This window comes from Hemiscyllium ocellatum, unplaced genomic scaffold (assembly GCF_020745735.1).
Source record: "Hemiscyllium ocellatum isolate sHemOce1 unplaced genomic scaffold, sHemOce1.pat.X.cur. scaffold_1171_pat_ctg1, whole genome shotgun sequence".
Classification (NCBI taxonomy): domain Eukaryota; kingdom Metazoa; phylum Chordata; class Chondrichthyes; order Orectolobiformes; family Hemiscylliidae; genus Hemiscyllium; species Hemiscyllium ocellatum.
The window spans coordinates 92,288-119,189 of record NW_026867695.1 but is presented as its reverse complement, the minus strand read 5'-3'; the positions used below and the strand labels follow the sequence as shown (position 1 = coordinate 119,189).

Sequence of the window (26,902 nt, the reverse complement as noted above, 5' to 3'; positions counted from 1 at the left end):
CAGGGATATATTTCCCTCCCCACCCCTTCCCGCCTTCCGCATAGACCATTCCCTCCGTGACTATCGGGTCAGGTCCACGCCCCCTATACCCACCCTCCCATCCTGGCACTTTCCCCTGCCACCACAGGAACTGTAAAACCTGTGCCCACACCTCCTCGCTCACCTCTAACCAAGGCCCTAAAGGAGCCTTCCACATCCATGAAAATTTTACCTGCACATCCACTAATTTCATTTATTGTGTACGTTGCTCCCGATGTGGTCTCCTCTACACTGGGGAGACTGGGGGAGCCTCCTAGCAGAGTGCTTCAGGGAACATCTCCAGGACACCGCAACAAATCCATCACACTGCCCCGTGGCCCAACATTTCAACTCCCCCTCCCACTCTGCCGAGGACATGGAGGTCCTGGGCCTCCTTCACCACCGCTCCCTCACCACCAGATGCCTGGAGGAAGAACACCTCATCTTCCGCCTCGGAACACTTCAACCCCAGGGCATCAATGTGGACTTCAACAGTTTCCTCATTTCCCCTTCCCCCACCTCACCCTAGTTCAAACTTCCAGCTCAGCACTGTCCCCATGACTTGTCCGGCCTTGCCCCACCTGCCTGTCTTCTTTCCCACCTATCCACTCCACCCTCTCCTCCCTGACCTGTCACCTCCATCCTCTCCCCCACTCACCCATTGGACTCTATGCTACTTTCTCCCCACCCTCCTCTCGCTTATCTCTCCACGCTTCAGGCTCACTGCCTTTATTCCTGATGAAGGGCTTTTTCTCTGCCCTTTGGATGCTGCATGAACTGCTGTGCTCCTCCAGCACCACTGACCCAGAATCTGGGTTCCAGCATCTGCAGTCATTGTTGTTACCTCCCATCACATGACCCAACATCTCAGCACAAGCAGGACACACTGCGCATGCTCCAACCAACAGTGATCCCGGGTGATTGATGTCAGCACCGGACCAATGAAAGGACGGTGGGCGGAGCTGGAGGACCTAGCAGGAGGTTGATCCTCCAACCAATCACAGTCAATGAGGGGCGGAGCTAAAGTAAACCATGTGATCACCCTCGCGCCCGTCACAGAGTCGCTGTAATTAAAGCTCGGGAAGTTATGGAGCGAAAGGATACGGTAAAAAAGAAATAAACAAGGAAACGGGAGAAAAACTGTGTTGCTATGAGCTGAAAGGTTTTATAAAAAAACTGTGCACGTCGGAAAACACAAATGTGAACGTCCCAGTCCCGTGTTTGCAGTAAATGGGGATTTGCCTCAGCGGCTGCAGGCCTGAGTGAGCGCCGCCATCTTTATTCGGGTCAACGATTCACTGGACACGTGCGGAGCCGCCATCTTTGTAGGGGGCAAGGTGCAGCCAGGCGCATGTGCAGCCTCTCTCTGGTACAGAGTCATTGTGATGACAGCAGCCAATCCTGCTCTGATTCACCTCTGGGCTCCCTCAGGACCACTTTGTCAATGTCTAGCTTCATCAGTCTCCAACCATGGGGGTATGTTTGGTCTGTTTAATACTGTATTATTACTGTTATAGACCCTTTGTAAATGAGTTTTTCACTGTGGCCCAGCCCCTGACCATGTGCTGCTCTATTATCAGATTACTTCTATCTTGAATATTTTTGACAGTCAAGAATTCTTTATTCCAATAAGCAAGTGTATTTTCCTTCCATTTCTGACTATCAAATTCTGCACCATTTTCATTCCCTGTAATCCGGTTTGCACTCCCTGAAACATCAACTGTGTTTCTCCTTCCACAGATCCCAGTGATTAATGCCAAAGCCCTGTTGCCTGGGGAGAGGGTGATGTTTGACTTTCTTGTACAGCTGCAGTTTGTGTGGTGAAGGTGCTCCCACAATGTGGTTGGGTAAGAGACAATACAGATTATTCATTACAGCAACAGTGATGATTTGAAGATAATGTCCAAATCAAGAACAGTTTGTAATTTTATTATCATGCTTATAATTTCACAAAAATACTATTGAGAACTTTAGATATAAGGCCAGAGATGGAGATATTAGGTCAGGTGATCAAAAGCATTGCCAAAAAGTAGGTTTTGAGGGATGTCTTAAAAGTGGAAAGCAGACCTGTGAGGTTTTGTCTGCAAATTCCAGACCATGCTGCTGTCGCAACTGTAGAATCAGCAAAACAATTGAAGTAATGAATTAACAAATCATTGGGAGTCTCGAAGAAAATGGGTTGTCGAGGTCTCAAAGGATGTGTGGTGAAGGGAGCTAGGGATGATCACAGCCAGGAATTATATAAAGAGTGAGTTTTCTAAATTGTTGTTGCTTATGAATAGGAGCCTTTTGATGGATCAACATGTTTTGGGAGAAGTGAGCACATGGGCGACAGTTTTCAATTTTTCTTGAGATTACAGGGAGGTTGAATTTGGGAGGTTGGCTAGGAGTGTGTTTGGATAATTAAATCTGGAGATAACACTCAATGGATGAGAGTTTCAGTATATGAGCTGAGACAAGGATAGAATCAGCTAGAAATAGTGGTGTTGGAGTGGGACTGGGCTGTCCCCCTCACCTCACCTCTGGGATTCAGCTGGTTGTCAGGTTGTGAATCAGGGCAGTAACACAATCGGGAGCTGAGTGGCCCTGGTGGAGCCTAAAATGAGTGTCACTCAGCTGGCTGTTGCTGAGCAGCTGCTGCTTGGTCATCCTGCTAATGACTACTTCCATCACTTTACTGCTGATCGAGTTGGACTGATGGAGGGAAATTGCCTGGATTGGATTTGCCCTGTGTTTTTATTTGAACATCACTGGGCAATGTTCCACATTGTTGGTAGATTCCAGTGCTGGAGCAGTACGTGGCTTGGTGGGTGGCAAGTTCTGGAGCACAAGCTATCAGTATTATTGCCAGAATGTTAGCAGGACCCTAGGCCTTTACACTACTTAACCATTTTGTTGATATTATTCAAACTAGATTGAACTGGCTTAAAGCTCACATCTGTGATGTTAGGAACCACTGGAGAAGGCTGAGATGGATCATCCCACTTTGCATCTGGCTGAAAATTGCTGCAAATGCTGTCATCTTATCTTTTGCATGGATGTGTGAGACCCCTCCATCAGTAAGGGTGGGGATATCTGCAGTGTTTCCTGCAACTAGTTGTTTAATTGTCCATTACCATTCACAACTGGGTGTGGCACAACTGCAGAGCCCTGATCCACTCCATTGGATGTAGGATCACTTAGCTCTGTTGCTTGCTGCTGATGCTGTTTGAAATGCAGATAGTCCTGCTTGGTAGCTTCACCAGGTTGGTACTTCATTTTTAGGTATGCCTGGTGCTGCTCAGGGCATGCCCTCCTTTCCTGTCCATTGTGATGGGTAAGTGCAGGATGTACAAATCCATGAGATTACAGATTGGGCTTGAGTACAGTTCTGTTGCTGCTGTTATCCCACAGTGCCTCAGAGAGATCCAGTTTGAGTTCCTAAATCTGTCCCATTTAGCACGGTGATAGTACCTCTCAGCACAAGGGAGGTTTTTCTCAACTTTAAGGTGAGTATTTGTTTCCAAAAGGACTGTGTGATGGTCGCTCTTACTGATACTGTCATGGACAGATGCATTTGCAGCTGGTAGATTCATAACGATAAGATGTAGTATCTTTTTCCCTCTTGCTGGTTCCCTCACCAGCTGCTGCAAACCCCATTTGAACAGTTCTGTCCTTGAGGACTGAGACAGCTCAGTCTGAGCTACTCCATCAGCTACTGAGTTAGACTCACCTTCCCAGAAGTCCTTCGCTCCTACCTCGCACCTCTAATATTTCATGTCTTTTTTTCACTGGAGAAGGATGTGGAAGCTAGAGAGCTTGGATAAAAGAATAGTGAGAACATGAAAAGTGTCTGTTACAGAGGAGGAGTTTCAGGATGTCTTAAAGGTGGATAAAGCCTTGGGACCCGATCAGGTGTATTCCAGAAATTTGTGGGAAGCTCGGGAAGTGATTGCTGGGCCCCTCCCTGACATATTGGTATTATCGTCCGTGACAGGTGAGGTGCTGGAAGACGGGTGCCATTTTTTTTATAAAAAGGTGGTAACAAAAGGCCAAGGAACACGAGAACAGTGAGCCTGAAGGCAGTGGCAGGCAAGTTGTTGGAAGGGATTCTGAGGGACAGGATTTACATGTATTTGGAAAGACAAGGAACGATTAGAGAGTCAGCATATCTTTGTGCGTGGGAAATTGTCACTCTAACCTGATTGAGGTTTTTTTTGAAGAAGTGCTAGGAAGATTGATGAAGACAGACTGTGGACATTGTCTGTATGGGCATTGAACAAGGTTCCACAGAGCAGACTGGTTAGCAAGGTTAGATAACATGGAATGCAGGGAGAACTATCTATTTGGATACAAAACAGGCTTGAAGGTAGGAGACAGTGGGTGGTGATGAAGGGTTGCTTTGTGGACTGGAAGCCTCTGAGAAGCAGTGTGCTGCAGGAATGGATATTGGGTCCTTAAATAAATGACTTTGATGTGAATATATGAAGTAGGTTTACAGAAAATACAAAATTGTAGGTGGAGTGGACAGTGAAGAAGGTTAGTTTAGAATACAACAGGATCTTGATCAGATGGGCCATTCGAGTGAGGAATGGCAGATGGAGTTCAATTTAGACAAATGTGAGCTGCTGCATTTTGGTAAGGCAAATCAGGACAGGACTTAATGTATTTAATGGTAAGTTCCTGGGGAGTGTTGCTGAAAAAAGAGGTACATTGTTCCTTGAATGTAGAGTCGCAGGTTGACAGGTAGTGAAGGTGGTGTTTGGCATGCTTATATTTATTGGTCAATGCATTGAATACAGAAGCTGGGACGTCATATTGTGGCTGGATAGGACATTTGACAATGAGAATCTTTTTCCACGTATGGAGTCAGCTATTAAGAGGGGGCATAGCTTTAAATTAAGGGGAGGTAGGTATAGGACAGATGTTAGGGGTAGATTCTTTAGTCAGCGAGTCGTGAGTTCATGGAATGCCCTGCCAGTAGCAATGGTGGACTCTCCCTTTTTATGGGCATTTAAACGGGCATTGGATAGGCAAATGTAGGATAGTGGGCTCGTGTAGGGTAGGTGGGTTTGGGTCGGTGCAACATCGAGGGCCAAAGAGCCTGTACTGCGCTGTATTTTTCTATGTTCTTTGTTCTATGATAAAGCCATTTCAGGAATTCCGTTTTCAGTTCGAATTTTCCTGTTCTGAGAAGGATGTTGTGAAACTTGAAATGGTTCAGACAAGATTTACAAAGATTTGCTACAGTTGGAGGATTTGGGCTACACAGAGGCTAAATAGGCTGGGGTTAATTTCCTTTGAGAATCAAAGACTGAGAGGTGACGTTTGGGAGATTTATAAAATCACGAGGGGTGTGGATATGGTGAACAGCTGGGGTCTTTTTTCCCCCAGGTTAGGTGAGTCCAAAACAAGACCACGTGGGTTTAAGTTGAGAGGGCAAAAGATTTAAAAGGGATCAAAGGGGCAACGTTTTCAAGCTGAGTGTGTTGTGTGGATGGAATGAGCTCCCAGATGGAGTAGTGGAGACTGATACAATTACAACATTGAAAAGGCATCCGATTGGGTACGTGATTAGGAAGGGTTTTGAGGAATTCAGACCAATATCCGGCAAGTGGGACTCCGTTAGTTTAGGATTCCTAGTTGGCATGGGCGAATTGGTCCAATGTTTCTCAGCTGTACATCTCAGCACAGATAATTCTTGGATCTGAGAAGGTTAAGCAGTGATTGCGACCAGGTGCAGATTTGTTTCTAGGATATTTCAATTTGCAGAGAGAGGGGAATTGTTAACAATGCCACAATATTAGTAACTACCTTAATTTAAATGGAAAATAATGTGAATATGTGACCTATATTTTACTGAGTACATTCTGAGCATCTGGAACAGTCTGAACAGCGGGTGGACACAGATTCAGCAGGTGTTCTCAAACAGATTTGCAATTTTACTTTTTACGGAAAGATTGGGAGGCTGTGGGTAAATGCGAGGGGAGTTGGGACGGATTTGCAGCATCTCCAGAGGGAGAGCATACAGCCTCAATGGGCTGAATAGCCCCCAGCCCCTGTGCTCTGTGATACTGCCCCATTCACTGTGAAGTGTGAAGCTCATCCCAAGGCAGAGAGAGGGGAGCCCACCACTCACCTCAATGGGGGATGGCTTGATTGATGGCAGCTCCAGACCAATGGGAGGAGAGTCTCTGTGTTCCTGCAGCCAATGGGAGTGCATGAGGGGTGTGGCCAGCAAGACGACACCTGTCCATGAGCTGTGCAGGTGCAGTGTCACTGGGGGTGGGTGGGATAGACAGCAGAGACTGGGACAGAGGCTGTTGGACCTGAATTATAAACTCCCAGTAAATTAAAACCAAAAGAACTGCAGATGCTGTAAATCAGAAACAACAACCAGGAGGGTCTGGAGAAGCTCAGCAGGTCTGGCAGCATCTGTGACGAGAAATCAGAGTTAACGTTTCAGATCCGGTGTCCCTTCCTCACAGCTGATGTTACTGTGTGAGCAAATGTTGGTTTATATGCAGAAGGTAGGGTTTAGGGAGGATGTAAGGAGTAAAGGGTAGGTAGGGATAGAGCGAGAAGAACGGTTAGATAAAGGAGTAGACAACGATCTGGCTGGGGGAGGGTGACTAGCTGTTAATGGAGACTATTAGTGGCTAACCATAGGTAGTGTGTAATGACAGGCTGTGAGAACAAGGTCTAGTGTGTGGGGTAGGGGGCTAGGACATGAGGTTGTTAAGCTATGGTTAACCACTAACTGTCTCCGTTGTAAGCTGTTCCCCACATACATCACTCCACGATTGGAGCTATAGATGGGTGGCACAGTGGTTAGCACTGTTACATCACAGCGCCAGAGACCTGCGTTCAATTCCCACTTCAGGCAACTGTCTGTGTGGAGTTTGCACATTCTCCCCGTGTCTGTGTGGGTTTCATCCGGGTGCTCCGGTTTCCTCCCACAGTCCAAAAGTGTGCAGATTAGGTGAATTGGCCATGCTAAATTGCCCGTAGTGTTAGATGTAGGGGATTGGGTCTGGGTGGGTTGCTCATTAGAGGGTTGGTGTGGGCTTGTTGGGCCAATGGGCCTGTTTCCACACTGTAAGTAATCTAATCTAGAAAAAAACTCTTGAATATCTTTCCTAACCCCCTCTGTCCTCCTTAAATATGTATCTTAAAGTTGTTCTCTTTAATCAGCATTCGTGAACCACTTTAGGAGAATTGTCAGTGTGAAAGGCTCCATAAAATGCAGGTAGTTGTTGTTAATGTCTGACATCAGGAGAAACAGGAATGAACCCTCACTCTTATACCTCTTATAAGAAGATGGGGCTGGGACTGGAAGACCAGGCAGTGCCTGTCGGTCCTCCAACCAATCGGAGTGAATGAGGGGCGTGGCTATAAGCAACCACGTGATCAGCTTCACTGGCAGCACAGTGTGTGTTGTGTCCAAGGCATTGGGAATGTGTGAAGGAGCAAGGCAGGGGGAAGGAAAGACATATTGACCAGGAAGGGAAGGAAATTTTAATGGAACGGGCTGAGACGTTTTACAGAACTTAGTGCACATCGGAAAACACAAATTTGAAAATCCCAGGACCGTGTTTGTGGCAAACGGGAAAATGCTTCAAATGGTGAATGGTGCGAGTGAGCGCCGCCACCTTTATTGGGGGCAGTGGTTCATGGGACATGAGTGTGGCATCCAACTTTGTGAGGGGCAAGCTGCAGGGGGACACATGCACAGCTTTGCCTGGCAGGGAGTGATAGGGCAGGATTTACAGAGTGTCAGAGTCAGGGTGTTTTCAATGTCAGAGTGTGATGCTGGAAAAGCACAGCCGGTCAGGCAGCAGCCAATCGGTGGGATGGAAGATGGACAAGAAGGTGGTGCCGAGTTGGAAGGCTGGATCTGGGATAAGGTGGGGGGAGTGGAAATGAGGAAACTGGTGAAATCCACATTGATCCCATGTGGTTGGAGGACCCGAACACAGAAGATGAGGCGTTCTTTCTCCAGGCATCAGGTGCCTGGGATTTGGCGGTGGAGGTGGCCCAGGCCCTGCATGTCCTTGGTGGAGCGGGAAGGGGAGTTGAAGTGTTGGGAAACAGGGTGTTTGGGTTGTTCAGTGTTTTACTGTTCCTTTCACACACCTTTTGTAAGTTAATTTTCCTCTGCTGCCCAACCCCTGACAACGTGCTGCTCTCTAAACGGACTGAATTTTCCACAATCACTTTGCCAGTGAATAATTCATTTTTACAACAAAAGAGGGCATTTTCCTTCCATTTCTGACCATCAAATTCTGCAACATTTTCATTCCCTGAAATATCAACTGTGTTTCTCCCTCCACAGATCCCAGTGATTAATGCCAAAGCCCCATTGCCTGGGGAGAGGGTGATGTTTGACTTCCTTGTACAGCTGCAGTTTGTGTGGTGAAGGTGCTCCCACAATGTGGTTGGGTAAGAGATGTTACAGATTATTCACTCAGCGACAGAGAAAAGTTGACAATGTATGTGCAAATCAACAACAGTTCGTATTTTTATCATTTTTATAATTTCACGAAATACTATTGATGATTTCTGACATTAGACAACAGATGGGTATATTAGGTCAGGTGATCAAACGAATTGCCAAATAAGCAGGTTTTCGGGGATACCTTTAAAGGAGAAAAACAGATATGAAAGGATTAGGATAGGAATTCCAGACCGTGTTGCCTTGACAACAGTAGAAACAGCCAATCCGGTGAAGCAATGAATAAACACATCGTTGGGAGTCTGACAGAAAATGAGTTGTTGAGGTCTCACAGGTTGTGTGGTGCAGGGAGACAGGGATGTTCACAGCCAGGAATTACATCAAGGGTGAGAATTTGAAGTTGCTTGTAAACGGGAGCCTTTTGTTGGATCAACAACTTATAGAACAAGCGAGCACTTGGGCAATAGAGTTTTAGATATTCTTGATATTATATGTAATTTGAATGTGGGAGGCTGGCCAGGAGTGTGTTTGGATAATGGAGTCTGGAGATAACACAGGGATGGAGCAAGTATTTCAGTAAATGAGCTGAGACTAGGGTGGGGTTGGGTGATCTCACGAATGGAGAAATAGAATGTAGAGTCAGGCTCCTCCTCATCATCATCATCATCATCATCATCATCATCATCATCACTCCCCCCTCACCGATTCACAGATATTGTTCCTTGTTCTGTCTGTCTTTTCTGGTTATGTCCTGCTCACACATTCTGCTACCAACTAATATTTTACTTCAAGGTTGTTGGAAAATCCTTCTCCATCTCCACTCTCCCTTTCCTTTCTGAAGTCCTTGTATTCGGTGTCCCTCAAGGATCTATCCTTGGTCCCTCCAGTTTCTCACCTACATACTGCCAGGAGGTGACATCGTCCAAAATCACTGTTAGGTTTCACATGTACACTGACCATGTCCAGCTCGACCTCCCCATCATCCCTCTCCATTGCTCCACTGTTATTCTGTTATCAAACTGCTAACCATGCTCCCACTACTCGATTAGCTGCAATTTCCTCCAATGAACCATTGCAATGGTTAAACCCATTGCCTTCAGTTGATGTTACAAATTCCTTTCCCTTACTGCTGAGCCCCCCTCTCTCACTGGGAACTGAGGCAGAGCTACACTCTTCACAATATTGCTCTCCTATTCTGACGCCAAGGTGCCCTTCTGATCAGACATCTACACAATCACAAGCACCAGGAATTCCAATCTGTAAAATGTTACTTGTCTCCCCCTCGCCCCAGCTCCATTGCTACTGAAACCCCTTACTCGTGTTGGTGTTGCATTAAAGTTGACAAAACTAAAACAGAACCCTTGATTCTGCGACTGAACCAGAGCCTGGTTCTAGGTTCCCTCATGCTGGGACACATCCTGTCAGTCTTTACCTTGTCAAACCCCTGTTTGGTCTGCCTGTTTGGTCAGAAAGGTGACAACTTGCCCCTGAAGCTGCATGAGCCTTTCACCCCCCCCCCCCCCATGTCTTATTGATGAGGCACAGCGGCAGCACAGAAGGAAAGAAGCAGCAGCAAATCCTGCTCTCCACATCTCACTAACACTTGGAACATTCTCTCCCATGTGTCAAAGATCTGCCCTGTTTAGTCACATGAAGTCCCAAGATGGAAACTGATAGAAACCCAAGTAGATTACCCCTTGTGGAGGTCAGCAGTCATTCAGGGGGCAATGTGTCCGGTCATCCTGGGCCAGGAGGAGGGGATGGTGTGAGTTTCTAACCTGATCTGACAGTGACGGATTTTATAAACTTGTATTACAGGTGGACATTCAGATGGTAACCTTAGTCATTGTAACACCAAACTCTGACAGAATTACTCAATTCATCAGGACCTGGATATTTGCATTTAGTTGTGAGTATTGTGTTCCAGCTCATTCCTATTTGATGCATAAAAGTTCTCCTTTGAATCAAACCATCCAGTCAACAGATCTCCCTCCAAGTCTTTCATATATGTCTTGTCAACAGTTTATGATGAGCTGATGAGTGTAAGGTTGATTATTCTAATGTATAATTTCTGTAAACCCCTCTGTCACAGGGCACCCACAATTTCCTCTGCTACAAGGAGAACAACCTCAGTTTCCCCAAACCCCTGATTCCCCAATGTCTGTTTGCTCTCTATAAGGCACACATCAGGATTGTGTTGGAACATTCTCCACTTGCCTGCATCAGTGCAGCCCTCAACAATATTAAAGAAAGTGAACATCCTCCAGGACAAGGCACTGTGCCTGAGTGGTGTCCCATCCTCCCCCCCTTCAGCATTCCCTCTCCCCACCCCCGGGGTACAGTGGCATCACTGTGTAAAAGGGAAAGGCAGCATTGTCCTCCCAGACCATAGGGCTGCTCTCTCATTAGGGAGAGATGGCTGGTGGTGGGTTTAACCTGAAGGTTACCACAGCCCAGGCAAGGGGAGAGGTTAGAAAGGAGAGTCCATCTATTGTAGATGGATATTTTCTCAGTATTAAAATCACCAATATCATAAAAATGAATAGTATAAAAAAAATCCAAAACACACTACAAAAATCCCCCATTCCTTGAACCATCCTGGTAAATCTCCTGTGCCCCCTCTCGGGGACCCTGCCATCCTTCCCAATGTGTGGGCGATCTCTGGTTTGCACAGACCCAGCTGCTCTGTGTTCCTGTGGGTGATGGCATCATCGAGCACCAGTTGCACTAAACCTCACTGTCTGTCAGGGTGGGAGACACAAATCCCGAAAATATTTGGGATGTATTTAGGTGCATGCTTGCGATGCCATGATAGATGATGCGAATGACTGTGTATTGGAAAATGGATTAGGATAGTTCGGTGATAGTTTTCTTTACTGAAATAGACTCAATGGCCCACAGGGCCTTTTTCTGTGCTGTAAACCTCGAGACAATTAATATAGGGATATGACAGGCCACATGGCTTGGAAAGGGTGGATACTAGGAAATTGTTTCTGTTAGGCGAGAAGACTAGGACCCGTGGACACAGCCTTAGAATTAGAGGGGGTCAATTCAGAACAGAAATGCGGAGACATTTCTTCAGCCAGAGAGTGGTGGGCCTGTGGAATTCATTGCCACGGAGTGCCCAGCCTGACCCTCACTACCACGCACTCACCGCACCCAGCCTGACCCTCACTGCCATCCACTCACCACACCCAGCCTGACCCTCACTGCTGTCCACTCACCGCACCCAGCCTGACCCTCACTACCACCCACACACCACCCCCAGCCTGACCCTCACCACCACCCACACACCGCCCCCAGCCTGACCATCACTGCCGTCCACTCACCGCCCCCAGCCTGACCCTCACTACCACCCACACACCGCCCCCAACCTGACCCTCACTACCACCCACTCACCGCACCCAGCCAGACCCTCACCACCACCCAAACACCGCACCAGCCTGACCCTCACTACCACCCACTCACCGCACCAGCCTGACCCTCACTACCACCCACTCACCGCACCCAGCCTGACCCTCACCACCACCCACACACCGCCCCCAGCCTGACCATCACTGCCGTCCACTCACCGCACCCAGCCTGACCCTCACTACCACCCAGTCACCGCACCCAGCCTGACCCTCACTGCCGTCCACTCACCGCACCCAGCCTGACCCTCACTGCCGTCCACTCACCGCACCCAGCCTGACCCTCACAGCCGTCCACTCACCGCACCCAGCCTGACCCTCACTACCACCCACTCACCACACCCAGCCTGACCCTCACTACCACCCACACACCGCACCAGCCTGACCCTCGCTACCACCCACACACCGCACCCAGCCTGACCCTCACCTCCACCCACACACCGCCCCCAGCCTGACCCTCACTACCACCCACTCACCGCCCCCAGCCTGACCCTCACAGCCGTCCACTCACCGCCCCCAGCCTGACCCTCACTACCGCCCACTCACCGCCCCCAGCCTGACCCTCACTACCACCCACACACCGCCCCCAGCCTGACCCTCACTACCACCCACACACCGCACCCAGCCTGACCCTCACTACCACCCACACACTGCACCCAGCCTGACTCACACCACCATCCACCCACTGCCCCCAGCCTGACCCACAACGACATCCACACACTGACCTCAGCCTGACCCTCACCGCTGCCCACATCCTGGCACCAGCCTGGTCCTCACCACCATCCACCCACTGCCCCCAGCCTGACCCTCACCTCCTGCTAAAACCGTCCCCAGCCAGACCCACACCAACGTACACACACCGCCCCAAGCATATCCCTCACCGTCGTCCACACACCCCCCCAAACCTGATCTTCACCGCCGTCTACACACCGCCCCCAGCCCAACCCTCACCAGAGGGCTGGAGGGAGGCAAATGTAGTTCCTCTCTTCAAGAAAGGAATTAGGGAAATTCTGGGCAATTACAGACCAGTCAGTCTCACGTCTATCGTCTGCAAGGAGTTAGAAAGGATTCTGAGGGATCGGATGTGCGACCATCTGGAAGAGCATGGTTTGATTAAAGGCAGTCAGCACGGCTTTGTGAGGGGCAGGTCATGCCTCACAAATCTTATTGAGTTTTTTGAGGATGTTACTAGGCAGGTTGATGAGGGTCGAGCTGTGGATGTTGTGTATCTTGACTTCAATAAGGCATTTGATAAGGTTCCCCATGGTAGGCTCATTCAGAAGGTCAGGAGGAATGGGATACAGGGAAATGTAACTGTCTGGATACAGAATTGGCTGGCCAACAGAAGACAGCGAGTGGTAGTGGAAGGAAAATCTTCTGTCTGGAAGTCTGTGGTGAGTGGTGTTCCACAGGGCGCTGTCCTTGGGCCTCTACTGTTTGTAATTTTTGTTAATGACTTGGATGAGGGGATTGAAGGATGGGTCAGCAAGTTTGCAGATGACCTAGAGGTTGGAGGTATCGTTGACAGTATAGAGAGGGATGTTGTAGGCTGCAGCGGGACATTGACAGGATGCAGAGATGGGCTGAGAGATGGCAGATGGAGTTCAACCTGGGTAAATGTGTGGTGATGCATGTTGGAAGGTCGAACTTGAAAGCTGAGTACAGGATTAAGGATAGGGTTCTTGGCAGTGTGGAGGAACAGAAGGATGTTGGTGTGCAGGTACATAGATCCCTTAAAATGGCTACCCGAGAGGACAGGGTTGTTCAGAAAGCTTATGGTGTTTTGGCTTTCATTAACAGGGGGATTGAGTTTAAGAGCCGTGAGATCTTGTTGCAGCTCTAGAAAACTTTGGTGAGACCGCACTTGGAATACTGGGTTCAGTTCTGGTCGCCCTATTATAGGAAAGGTGTGGATGCTTTGGAGAGGGTTCAGAGGAGGTTTACCAGGATGCTGCCTGGACTGGAGAGCTTATCTTACGAAGAGAGGTTGACTGAGCTCGGAGTTTTTTTCAGTGGAGAAAAAGAGGAGGAGAGGGGACCTAATTGAGGTATACAAGATAATGAGAGGCATAGATAGAGTTGATAGCCAGAGACTATTTCCCAGGACAGAAATTGTTAACACGAGGGGTCATAGTTTTAAGCTGTTTGGCGGAAAGTATAGAGGGGATGTCAGAGGCGGGTTCTTTACACAGAGAGTTGTGAGAGCATGGAATGCATTGCCACAGCAGCAGTTGTGGAAGCGATGTCATTGGGGACATTTAAGAGACTGCAGGACATGCATATGGTCACAGAAATGTGAGGGTTTGTACATTAAGTTTACGTTCCATAAGGATCAATGGTCGGCACAACATCGTGGGCTGAAGGGCCTGTTCTGTGCTGTACTGACCTATGATCTATGAAGTGTATCTGTACCTTTCGACCATCTGCACCCTGTACTGACAGATAGTGCTCCCTCAATACCTTAGAAACCATCCCCCAGTATGTTTATCCCCAGAACACCTCGTAAACCTGTTTGTCAACTTTCAGCAGAAGCAGCCGCAGGGCATTGAACACAGACTGAATGACTCGGTGACGCTTGGATCAGGTCAGATCAAATTCTCAAGCAAACAGATGGCTGGGGATATTCAGTAGCAACGTGAAGAGAGAGAGGAACAATTCACATTTCAAGTGACCCTTCCTCAGAAACGGCCTGTTCTGAAGGAACTTTCCCGCAGAAATCATTGGATTGAAAGGTGAACTCTGTCTGTCTCTTTTTCCCTCTCCCATCAGAGATGCTGCCGGACATGCTTAGCTTCTTCAGCAATCTCTGTATTGATGTTTCAGGTCTCCAGCGGGTCCGTACAGATTGGTTTTAGTGTTGAATTCTCAAGCTTGCTCTGTTCAAGGGATTGAATCCCCCCTGCTACAAAGGGGGGTCAGTTACATCAGCTAACTGGTTCGTGATGCCAACACTGTTGGCTCAATCTCTATCATGTCTGAAATTACCATGAAGGCCCCAGCTTCTCAACCTCGCCCCTCACCTGAGGTGTGTGACCCACCAGGCCTCTCTCTCTGACAGGACAGCAGCTCTCGGGTCCTCCTGGTCAATACTAACTTCCCAACTTTAAAAAGGTACTCCAGTAAGAGAGCTCTTTACATGGTTCAGGTCAAAATCCTGGAGCTCCCTCCCTAACATCACTGTGGGACACCCAAGGACTGCAGCAGGAGAGTACAGCTCACCCCCACCTTCCAGGTAACTATTAGAGGGGGTGGGAATCACATGCAAGCCCCATTTGAAAATAAGTGTATTACCGGGTGACGGTGGATGGTCACTAAGACTATTTCTGTCCCTGTGCTGAAATCAGCATAACGATGAAGCAAAGGGTGGGTTGAAGATGACAATGATAGCCTTTCGTAGGTTGGTGTTTATTGGAGTTTGTATTGACAGTATGAATGTTTGAGAACTTATTCAAGGGCATGCAGGTAGCTGCCAGAGGAAGTGATGGGGGCTGGTACAATTGTGACATTTGAAAGCCATCAGGATGAGTATGTGAATAGGAAGGGTTTAGAGGGATATCAGCCAAGTGCTAGCTAATGGAACGAAATGAGATGAGAATATCTGGTTGGTATGGTCGCGTTGGACAGGAAGGACTGTTTCCAAGCTGTGTATCTCTGTGACTCTGTGCCTCTGAATAGTCTATTACAGAGAGTTTCAGATAGGGCTTGGACTGTGCGTCTCGCTCATGCTTCCTCAGAATCTGCAAACCCTATGACTCTAAATTTCCACAACACTACATGAAATAGAAAAAAGAGGGTCAGTGCTGAGGGAGTGCTGCACTGTCGGAGGGTCAGGACTGAGGGAGTGCTGCACTGTCGGAGGGTCAGGACTGAGGGAGTGCTGCACTGTCGGAGGGTCAGGACTGAGGGAGCGCTGCACTGTCGGAGGGTCAGGACTGAGGGAGCGCTGCACTGTCGGAGGGTCAGGACTGAGGGAGCGCTGCACTGTCGGAGGGTCAGGACTGAGGGAGCGCTGCACTGTCGGAGGGTCAGGACTGAGGGAGCGCTGCACTGTCGGAGGGTCAGGACTGAGGGAGCGCTGCACTGTCGGAGGGTCAGGACTGAGGGAGCGCTGCACTGTCGGAGGGTCAGGACTGAGGGAGCGCTGCACTGTCGGAGGGTCCGGACTGAGGGAGCGCTGCACTGTCGGAGGGTCCGGACTGAGGGAGCGCTGCACTGTCGGAGGGTCCGGACTGAGGGAGCGCTGCACTGTCGGAGGGTCCGGACTGAGGGAGCGCTGCACTGTCGGAGGGTCCGGACTGAGGGAGCGCTGCACTGTCGGAGGGTCCGGACTGAGGGAGCGCTGCACTGTCGGAGGGTCCGGACTGAGGGAGCGCTGCACTGTCGGAGGGTCCGGACTGAGGGAGCGCTGCACTGTCGGAGGGTCCGGACTGAGGGAGCGCTGCACTGTCGGAGGGTCCGGACTGAGGGAGCGCTGCACTGTCGGAGGGTCCGGACTGAGGGAGCGCTGCACTGTCGGAGGGTCCGGACTGAGGGAGCGCTGCACTGTCGGAGGGTCCGGACTGAGGGAGCGCTGCACTGTCGGGGGGTCCGGACTGAGGGAGCGCTGCACTGTCGGGGGGTCCGGACTGAGGGAGCGCTGCACTGTCGGGGGGTCCGGACTGAGGGAGCGCTGCACTGTCGGGGGGTCCGGACTGAGGGAGCGCTGCACTGTCGGGGGGTCCGGACTGAGGGAGCGCTGCACTGTCGGGGGGTCCGGACTGAGGGAGCGCTGCACTGTCGGGGGGTCCGGACTGAGGGAGCGCTGCACTGTCGGGGGGTCCGGACTGAGGGAGCGCTGCACTGTCGGGGGGTCCGGACTGAGGGAGCGCTGCACTGTCGGGGGGTCCGGACTGAGGGAGCGCTGCACTGTCGGGGGGTCCGGACTGAGGGAGCGCTGCACTGTCGGGGGGTCCGGACTGAGGGAGCGCTGCACTGTCGGGGGGTCCGGACTGAGGGAGCGCTGCACTGTCGGGGGGTCCGGACTGAGGGAGCGCTGCACTGTCGGGGGGTCCGGACTGAGGGAGCGCTGCACTGTCGGGGGGTCCGGACTGAGGGAGCGCTGCACTGTCGGGGGGTCCGGACTGAGGGAGCGCTGCACTGTCGGGGGGTCCGGACTGAGGGAGCGCTGCACTGTCGGGGGGTCCGGACTGAGGGAGCGCTGCACTGTCGGGGGGTCCGGACTGAGGGAGCGCTGCACTGTCGGGGGGTCCGGACTGAGGGAGCGCTGCACTGTCGGGGGGTCCGGACTGAGGGAGCGCTGCACTGTCGGGGGGTCCGGACTGAGGGAGCGCTGCACTGTCGGGGGGTCAGTGTGGAGGGAGCGCTGCACTGTCGGGGGGTCAGTGTGGAGGGAGCGCTGCACTGTCGGGGGGTCAGTGTGGAGGGAGCGCTGCACTGTCGGGGGGTCAGTGTGGAGGGAGCGCTGCACTGTCGGGGGGTCAGTGTGGAGGGAGCGCTGCACTGTCGGGGGGTCAGTGTGGAGGGAGCGCTGCACTGTCGGGGGGTCAGTGTGGAGGGAGCGCTGCACTGTCGGGGGGTCAGTGTGGAGGGAGCGCTGCACTGTCGGGGGGTCAGGACGGGGGGATTGTTATGCAGTGAGAGAGTCAGTAATGATGAAGTGCGCACTCTCTGAGGGTCAGTGCTAATGGATGGCCATGCTGTCAGAGTGTCGCACTGTGAGAGGGTTACTACTGATGGAGCGCCACACTCTGAGGTGGTTAGTACTGAGTGATCACCGCGCTGTGCGGGGGTCAGTACTGATGGAGCGCCACACTATGTGTCGGACAGTCAGTACTGAGTAATTGCCGCATTGCCAGAGGGTCAGTACTGAGAGGGTGATGGACTGTCAGAGGGTCAGTACTGAGGGAGTGCTGCACTGCCAGATGGTCAGTGTGGAGGGAGTGCTGCACTGTCAGAGGGTCAGTACTGAGGGAGTGCTGCACTGCCAGATGGTCAGTGTGGAAGGAGTGCTGCAATGTCAGAGAGTCAGTATGGAGGGAGTGCACCATTGTCAGAGGATCAGTACTGATGTAATACTGCACTGTCGGAGGGTCAGTACTGAGGGAGAGCTGCACTGTCGGAGGGTCAGTACTGAGGGAATGCTGCACTGTCGGAGGGTCAGTACTGAGAGGGTGATGGACTGTCAAAGGGTCATTACTGAGAGAGTGCGACACAGTCAGTGTGTCAGTTCTGAGGGAGTGTTGTTTCAGAGGGTCAGTACTGAGGCAGTGCTGCACTGTCAGAGGGTCAGTGTGGAGGGAGTGCAGCAGTGTCAGAGGATCAGTACTGAGGGAGTGCAGCAGTGTCAGAGGATCAGTACTGAGGGAGTGCAGCAGTGTCAGAGGATCAGTACTGAGGGAGTGCAGCAGTGTCAGAGGATCAGTACTGAGGGAGTGCAGCAGTGTCAGAGGATCAGTACTGAGGGAGTGCAGCAGTGTCAGAGGATCAGTACTGAGGGAGTGCAGCAGTGTCAGAGGATCAGTACTGAGGGAGTGCAGCAGTGTCAGAGGATCAGTACTGAGGGAGTGCTGCAGTGTCAGAGGATCTGTCCAGAGAGTGCTGCACTCAGAGGTTCAGTACTGATGAATTGCTGCGCTGTCAGAGGGTCTGAACTGTGGGAGAGCTGCACTGTCGGAGGGTCAGTACTGAGGGAGTGCTGCACTGTCAGTGGGTCAGTACTGAGGGAGTGCTGCACTGTCAGTGGGTCAGTACTGAGGGAGTGCTGCACTGTCAGAGGGTCAGTACTGAGTGAGTGCCACACTGTCAGATGGGCTGAATGGCCTAATTTCTGCTCCCATGTCTTGTGGTCTACGAGGAATATCGGGAATTGTTCAGTACATTGCTGCTTCTGCTTCCTACAGACCCTGCTCAGCAATGATTCCCGTGTCCAGATTCCAGAGACTGTGTTCAAACAGACCGTCTTCATTTGGTTTTTGAACTTGAAGAGGTTACATCCTCTTTTCCCAGGGTTGGAGGTTTCGGTTCACGTGACTGCCCTGCCAGCTCAAAGGGATATTTTCATGCTGCAGGGCTGAGGTTTATTCCTCAGCTTCCGTCTGCTCATCCCAAATGGATCCCACTGCCCCACACTCAGCACAGTCATGTGTTCCTTATTTCTGAGCTTCCCAATGCTCATCCACTTCCAGAGTGATATCCCACACTCCTCCAAACCGTATCGCAGGGTAATTGCCTGGGAGAGAGGAGGGCTAAGAGGGGAAATAAAAACCTGAAAGTTCCTTACAGTGACATTAAGGGTGAATTGATAATGAGAGAAAGAGTAGGCTGTGGAAGACAGTGAGAGTCTGTGCATGGACCCAGAGGGTGTAGTGAATGGATGCATTTTGTCAGTGCTCACTGGGACAGGGTTGATAATAAATCGTGGAAATGCTCTGTGATATAATTAAATGAGTAAACATATATAGAGAGAGAGATGGTTCTGAGTGGTCTGGCCTTCTTACAACCCAATAAATCTCCAAAGACGGTGGAAATGTGTCTCAGTTTACCGAATGAGGTGATGGAGGAAGTAGCAGGTACACGAGCAAACATTTTCAATTCCTCTCTGGCCACAGGAGAGTTGTCTGCAGACTGACCATGTGGTACTGTTATTCAAGAGGGAGCATGGGATATACCAGGCAGCTCCAGGCCAGTCAGGCTAATATCGTGGGTGGGACGTCTGTTGGAAGCAATTTTGGGAGATAGAATTAATCAGCATTTAAAGAGACTGGAGTTCAGGAAGAACAGTCAGAATGGCTCTGTTAAGGGGAGGTCAGGTCTGACCAATGGGGTTGCACTGTTTAACGAGGTGACCAGGTGCGTAAATAAGGGCAATACTTTCCTGTCGCCTGCTTGGAGGTCAGTGAGGCTTTTATCAGGATCCATACCGGAATCTGATAGTGAACACAAAAACTCCAGATCCAAGGAATTTGGCGCAGAATGCTGAGTGGCAGGAAGGAGACAGTGATGGCCCAATGAGAAATCTCTGTCCGTTCATGTCTCACTGTTGGGGTCTTGCTGATGTGGCTGATAGAAAAGATGTAGGTTTGAATGGTGGATGGTTAATCATTGGGTTCATGAATGATATGAAGATTGGTTGGGTGATAAATACTGAGGAGGATAGCCTTAGGTTACAGAAGGATGGAGATGGCCTTGTCAGATGGACTGATCAGTGACAACGGGTGAGGTGCCTGAAGACTGGAGGGTGGTTAATGATGGGCCATTATTGAAGTAAGGCTGCAAGGTACAGTCATTGACCTATGGAGCTGTGAGCCTGATGGCAGTGGTGGGTCAGCTGTTGGAGGGCATTCTGAGAGACAACTTACATACATTTGGAAAAGCAAGAATTGATTAGGGATGGTCAGCTTGGCTTTGTTTGTGGAAATGATGTGTCCAACTTGATGGAGCTTTTGAAGGGATGACCAAGGAGACAGATGAGAGGTTTTCACATGGGAGATTACTTAGTAAAAGGTTAGATGAGATGACATCCAGGGAGAGAGGATAGCACGGTTCCTCAGTGGTTTGATTCTAACTCCCGGTGACTGTCTGTGTAGAGTTTACACATTCTCTCTGTATCTGTACGCGTTTCCTCCGGGTGATCCAGTTTCCTCCCACAGTCCAAAGATGCCATGGGAAATGCAGCATTACAGGAATAGAGTAGAGGATGTGAGTCTAGGTGGGATGCTGTTCAGACAGTCAGAGTGGGGCCAATGGATGGAATGGCTTGCTTCTACACTGTAGGAATTCTAAAATTAATCCAGAGAGACAAGTCATGTTCTGGGAACATGGGCTCCAATCTTGGAGAGGGATGGATGTGGGTCCTCACCGTCTGAAGGGGTTTGAACACAGTCTGAGGGGGGAGCTGGGCTGAGCCCTGAAGTGTTGAGGGTGTGAATGTTTTGTGGAGCTACTGTCTGAGGGACTTTGGGGGTTAAACACAACAAAGTGGCACTCTGAGGTACTGAGGGGGCACTCTCTGAGGTACTGAGGGGGCACTCTCTGAGGTACTGAGGGGGCGCTCTCTGAGGTACCGAGGGGGCGCTCTCTGAGGTACCGAGGGGGCGCTCTCTGAGGTACCGAGGGGGCGCTCTCTGAGGTACCGAGGGGGCGCTCTCTGAGGTACCGAGGGGGCGCTCTCTGAGGTACCGAGGGGGCGCTCTCTGAGGTACCGAGGGGGCGCTCTCTGAGGTACCGAGGGGGCGCTCTCTGAGGTACCGAGGGGGCGCTCTCTGAGGTACCGAGGGGGCGCTCTCTGAGGTACCGAGGGGGCGCTCTCTGAGGTACCGAGGGGGCGCTCTCTGAGGTACCGAGGGGGCGCTCTCTGAGGTACCGAGGGGGCGCTCTCTGAGGTACCGAGGGGGCGCTCTCTGAGGTACCGAGGGGGCGCTCTCTGAGGTACCGAGGGGGCGCTCTCTGAGGTACCGAGGGGGCGCTCTCTGAGGTACCGAGGGGGCGCTCTCTGAGGTACCGAGGGGGCGCTCTCTGAGGTACCGAGGGGGCGCTCTCTGAGGTACCGAGGGGGCGCTCTCTGAGGTACCGAGGGGGCGCTCTCTGAGGTACCGAGGGGGCGCTCTCTGAGGTACCGAGGGGGCGCTCTCTGAGGTACCGAGGGGGCGCTCTCTGAGGTACCGAGGGGGCGCTCTCTGAGGTACCGAGGGGGCGCTCTCTGAGGTACCGAGGGGGCGCTCTCTGAGGTACCGAGGGGGCGCTCTCTGAGGTACCGAGGGGGCGCTCTCTGAGGTACCGAGGGGGCGCTCTCTGAGGTACCGAGGGGGCGCTCTCTGAGGTACCGAGGGGGCGCTCTCTGAGGTGCCGAGGGGGCGCTCTCTGAGGTACCGAGGGGGCGCTCTCTGAGGTGCCGAGGGGGCGCTCTCTGAGGTGCCGAGGGGGCGCTCTCTGAGGTGCCGAGGGGGCGCTCTCTGAGGTGCCGAGGGGGCGCTCTCTGAGGTGCCGAGGGGGCGCTCTCTGAGGTGCCGAGGGGGCGCTCTCTGAGGTGCCGAGGGGGCGCTCTCTGAGGTGCCGAGGGGGCGCTCTCTGAGGTGCCGAGGGGGCGCTCTCTGAGGTGCCGAGGGGGCGCTCTCTGAGGTGCCGAGGGGGCGCTCTCTGAGGTGCCGAGGGGGCGCTCTCTGAGGTGCCGAGGGGGCGCTCTCTGAGGTGCCGAGGGGGCGCTCTCTGAGGTGCCGAGGGGGCGCTCTCTGAGGTGCCGAGGGGGCGCTCTCTGAGGTGCCGAGGGGGCGCTCTCTGAGGTGCCGAGGGGGCGCTCTCTGAGGTGCCGAGGGGGCGCTCTCTGAGGTGCCGAGGGGGCGCTCTCTGAGGTGCCGAGGGGGCGCTCTCTGAGGTGCCGAGGGGGCGCTCTCTGAGGTGCCGAGGGGGCGCTCTCTGAGGTGCCGAGGGGGCGCTCTCTGAGGTGCCGAGGGGGCGCTCTCTGAGGTGCCGAGGGGGCGCTCTCTGAGGTGCCGAGGGGGCGCTCTCTGAGGTGCCGAGGGGGCGCTCTCTGAGGTGCCGAGGGGGCGCTCTCTGAGGTGCCGAGGGGGCGCTCTCTGAGGTGCCGAGGGGGCGCTCTCTGAGGTGCCGAGGGGGCGCTCTCTGAGGTGCCGAGGGGGCGCTCTCTGAGGTGCCGAGGGGGCGCTCTCTGAGGTGCCGAGGGGGCGCTCTCTGAGGTGCCGAGGGGGCGCTCTCTGAGGTGCCGAGGGGGCGCTCTCTGAGGTGCCGAGGGGGCGCTCTCTGAGGTGCCGAGGGGGCGCTCTCTGAGGTGCCGAGGGGGCGCTCTCTGAGGTGCCGAGGGGGCGCTCTCTGAGGTGCCGAGGGGGCGCTCTCTGAGGTGCCGAGGGGGCGCTCTCTGAGGTGCCGAGGGGGCGCTCTCTGAGGTGCCGAGGGGGCGCTCTCTGAGGTGCCGAGGGGGCGCTCTCTGAGGTGCCGAGGGGGCGCTCTCTGAGGTGCCGAGGGGGCGCTCTCTGAGGTGCCGAGGGGGCGCTCTCTGAGGTGCCGAGGGGGCGCTCTCTGAGGTGCCGAGGGGGCGCTCTCTGAGGTGCCGAGGGGGCGCTCTCTGAGGTGCCGAGGGGGCGCTCTCTGAGGTGCCGAGGGGGCGCTCTCTGAGGTGCCGAGGGGGCGCTCTCTGAGGTGCCGAGGGGGCGCTCTCTGAGGTGCCGAGGGGGCGCTCTCTGAGGTGCCGAGGGGGCGCTCTCTGAGGTGCCGAGGGGGCGCTCTCTGAGGTGCCGAGGGGGCGCTCTCTGAGGTGCCGAGGGGGCGCTCTCTGAGGTGCCGAGGGGGCGCTCTCTGAGGTGCCGAGGGGGCGCTCTCTGAGGTGCCGAGGGGGCGCTCTCTGAGGTGCCGAGGGGGCGCTCTCTGAGGTGCCGAGGGGGCGCTCTCTGAGGTGCCGAGGGGGCGCTCTCTGAGGTGCCGAGGGGGCGCTCTCTGAGGTGCCGAGGGGGCGCTCTCTGAGGTGCCGAGGGGGCGCTCTCTGAGGTGCCGAGGGGGCGCTCTCTGAGGTGCCGAGGGGGCGCTCTCTGAGGTGCCGAGGGGGCGCTCTCTGAGGTGCCGAGGGGGCGCTCTCTGAGGTGCCGAGGGGGCGCTCTCTGAGGTGCCGAGGGGGCGCTCTCTGAGGTGCCGAGGGGGCGCTCTCTGAGGTGCCGAGGGGGCGCTCTCTGAGGTGCCGAGGGGGCGCTCTCTGAGGTGCCGAGGGGGCGCTCTCTGAGGTGCCGAGGGGGCGCTCTCTGAGGTGCCGAGGGGGCGCTCTCTGAGGTGCCGAGGGGGCGCTCTCTGAGGTGCCGAGGGGGCGCTCTCTGAGGTGCCGAGGGGGCGCTCTCTGAGGTGCCGAGGGGGCGCTCTCTGAGGTGCCGAGGGGGCGCTCTCTGAGGTGCCGAGGGGGCGCTCTCTGAGGTGCCGAGGGGGCGCTCTCTGAGGTGCCGAGGGGGCGCTCTCTGAGGTGCCGAGGGGGCGCTCTCTGAGGTGCCGAGGGGGCGCTCTCTGAGGTGCCGAGGGGGCGCTCTCTGAGGTGCCGAGGGGGCGCTCTCTGAGGTGCCGAGGGGGCGCTCTCTGAGGTGCCGAGGGGGCGCTCTCTGAGGTGCCGAGGGGGCGCTCTCTGAGGTGCCGAGGGGGCGCTCTCTGAGGTGCCGAGGGGGCGCTCTCTGAGGTGCCGAGGGGGCGCTCTCTGAGGTGCCGAGGGGGCGCTCTCTGAGGTGCCGAGGGGGCGCTCTCTGAGGTGCCGAGGGGGCGCTCTCTGAGGTGCCGAGGGGGCGCTCTCTGAGGTGCCGAGGGGGCGCTCTCTGAGGTGCCGAGGGGGCGCTCTCTGAGGTGCCGAGGGGGCGCTCTCTGAGGTGCCGAGGGGGCGCTCTCTGAGGTGCCGAGGGGGCGCTCTCTGAGGTGCCGAGGGGGCGCTCTCTGAGGTGCCGAGGGGGCGCTCTCTGAGGTGCCGAGGGGGCGCTCTCTGAGGTGCCGAGGGGGCGCTCTCTGAGGTGCCGAGGGGGCGCTCTCTGAGGTGCCGAGGGGGCGCTCTCTGAGGTGCCGAGGGGGCGCTCTCTGAGGTGCCGAGGGGGCGCTCTCTGAGGTGCCGAGGGGGCGCTCTCTGAGGTGCCGAGGGGGCGCTCTCTGAGGTGCCGAGGGGGCGCTCTCTGAGGTGCCGAGGGGGCGCTCTCTGAGGTGCCGAGGGGGCGCTCTCTGAGGTGCCGAGGGGGCGCTCTCTGAGGTGCCGAGGGGGCGCTCTCTGAGGTGCCGAGGGGGCGCTCTCTGAGGTGCCGAGGGGGCGCTCTCTGAGGTGCCGAGGGGGCGCTCTCTGAGGTGCCGAGGGGGCGCTCTCTGAGGTGCCGAGGGGGCGCTCTCTGAGGTGCCGAGGGGGCGCTCTCTGAGGTGCCGAGGGGGCGCTCTCTGAGGTGCCGAGGGGGCGCTCTCTGAGGTGCCGAGGGGGCGCTCTCTGAGGTGCCGAGGGGGCGCTCTCTGAGGTGCCGAGGGGGCGCTCTCTGAGGTGCCGAGGGGGCGCTCTCTGAGGTGCCGAGGGGGCGCTCTCTGAGGTGCCGAGGGGGCGCTCTCTGAGGTGCCGAGGGGGCGCTCTCTGAGGTGCCGAGGGGGCGCTCTCTGAGGTGCCGAGGGGGCGCTCTCTGAGGTGCCGAGGGGGCGCTCTCTGAGGTGCCGAGGGGGCGCTCTCTGAGGTGCCGAGGGGGCGCTCTCTGAGGTGCCGAGGGGGCGCTCTCTGAGGTGCCGAGGGGGCGCTCTCTGAGGTGCCGAGGGGGCGCTCTCTGAGGTGCCGAGGGGGCGCTCTCTGAGGTGCCGAGGGGGCGCTCTCTGAGGTGCCGAGGGGGCGCTCTCTGAGGTGCCGAGGGGGCGCTCTCTGAGGTGCCGAGGGGGCGCTCTCTGAGGTGCCGAGGGGGCGCTCTCTGAGGTGCCGAGGGGGCGCTCTCTGAGGTGCCGAGGGGGCGCTCTCTGAGGTGCCGAGGGGGCGCTCTCTGAGGTGCCGAGGGGGCGCTCTCTGAGGTGCCGAGGGGGCGCTCTCTGAGGTGCCGAGGGGGCGCTCTCTGAGGTGCCGAGGGGGCGCTCTCTGAGGTGCCGAGGGGGCGCTCTCTGAGGTGCCGAGGGGGCGCTCTCTGAGGTGCCGAGGGGGCGCTCTCTGAGGTGCCGAGGGGGCGCTCTCTGAGGTGCCGAGGGGGCGCTCTCTGAGGTGCCGAGGGGGCGCTCTCTGAGGTGCCGAGGGGGCGCTCTCTGAGGTGCCGAGGGGGCGCTCTCTGAGGTGCCGAGGGGGCGCTCTCTGAGGTGCCGAGGGGGCGCTCTCTGAGGTGCCGAGGGGGCGCTCTCTGAGGTGCCGAGGGGGCGCTCTCTGAGGTGCCGAGGGGGCGCTCTCTGAGGTGCCGAGGGGGCGCTCTCTGAGGTGCCGAGGGGGCGCTCTCTGAGGTGCCGAGGGGGCGCTCTCTGAGGTGCCGAGGGGGCGCTCTCTGAGGTGCCGAGGGGGCGCTCTCTGAGGTGCCGAGGGGGCGCTCTCTGAGGTGCCGAGGGGGCGCTCTCTGAGGTGCCGAGGGGGCGCTCTCTGAGGTGCCGAGGGGGCGCTCTCTGAGGTGCCGAGGGGGCGCTCTCTGAGGTGCCGAGGGGGCGCTCTCTGAGGTGCCGAGGGGGCGCTCTCTGAGGTGCCGAGGGGGCGCTCTCTGAGGTACCGAGGGAGCGCTTTCTGAGGTACCGAGGGAGCGCTTTCTGAGGTACTGAGGGAGAACTATCTGAGGTATTGAGGGATCACTTTCTGAGGTATTGAGGGATCACTTTCTGAGGTATTGAGGGAGAACTATCTGAGGTATTGAGGGAGAACTATCTGAGGTATTGAGGGAGAACTATCTGAGGTATTGAAGGGGCACTTTCTGTGGTACTGTGGGAGCACTTTCTGAGGTACTGAGGGAGAGGTATTTGAGGTATTGAGGGAATACGATCTGAGATATTGAGGGAGCACTTTATGAGGTATTGAGGGAGCACTACCTGAGGTACTGAGAGAGCACTATCTGATGTACTGAGGGATCACTTTCTGAGGTAATGAGGGAGAACTATCTGAGGTATTGAGGGAGAACTATCTGAGGTATTGAGGGAGAACTATCTGAGGTACTGAGGGAGCGCTTTCTGAGGTACTGAGGGAGCGCTTTCTGAGGTACTGAGGGAGCAACTGTTGAGGTATTGTGAGAGCAACTTTTGAGGTATTGTGAGAGCAACTTTTGAGGTATTGAGGGAGAACTATCTGAGGTATTGAGGGAGAACTATCTGAGGTATTGAGGGAGAACTATCTGAGGTACTGAGGGAGCGCTTTCTGAGGTACTGAGGGAGCGCTTTCTGAGGTACTGAGGGAGCGCTTTCTGAGGTACTGAGGGAGCGCTTTCTGAGGTACTGAGGGAGCGCTTTCTGAGGTACTGAGGGAGCGCTTTCTGAGGTACTGAGGGAGCGCTTTCTGAGGTACTGAGGGAGCGCTTTCTGAGGTACTGAGGGAGCAACTTTTGAGGTATTGTGAGAGCAACTTTTGAGGTACTGAGGGATCACTTTCTGAGGT

The 26,902-nt window shown here is 54.7% G+C and overlaps 1 long non-coding RNA gene across 2 annotated transcripts in view; it reads left to right on the top strand.

Annotated features, from left to right (window-relative positions):
- Positions 1 to 1,076: 1,076 nt before the first annotated feature.
- Positions 1,077 to 26,902, top strand: part of LOC132809403 (uncharacterized) — a 111,714-nt gene continuing 85,888 nt past the window's right edge. For both annotated transcript variants that reach the window (XR_009642291.1, XR_009642290.1), the window contains exons 1-5: positions 1,077 to 1,494; positions 1,759 to 1,865; positions 8,333 to 8,439; positions 10,271 to 10,361; positions 14,389 to 14,594. This is a non-coding gene — a long non-coding RNA (uncharacterized LOC132809403). The remainder of the gene's footprint in view (positions 1,495 to 1,758; positions 1,866 to 8,332; positions 8,440 to 10,270; positions 10,362 to 14,388; positions 14,595 to 26,902) is intronic.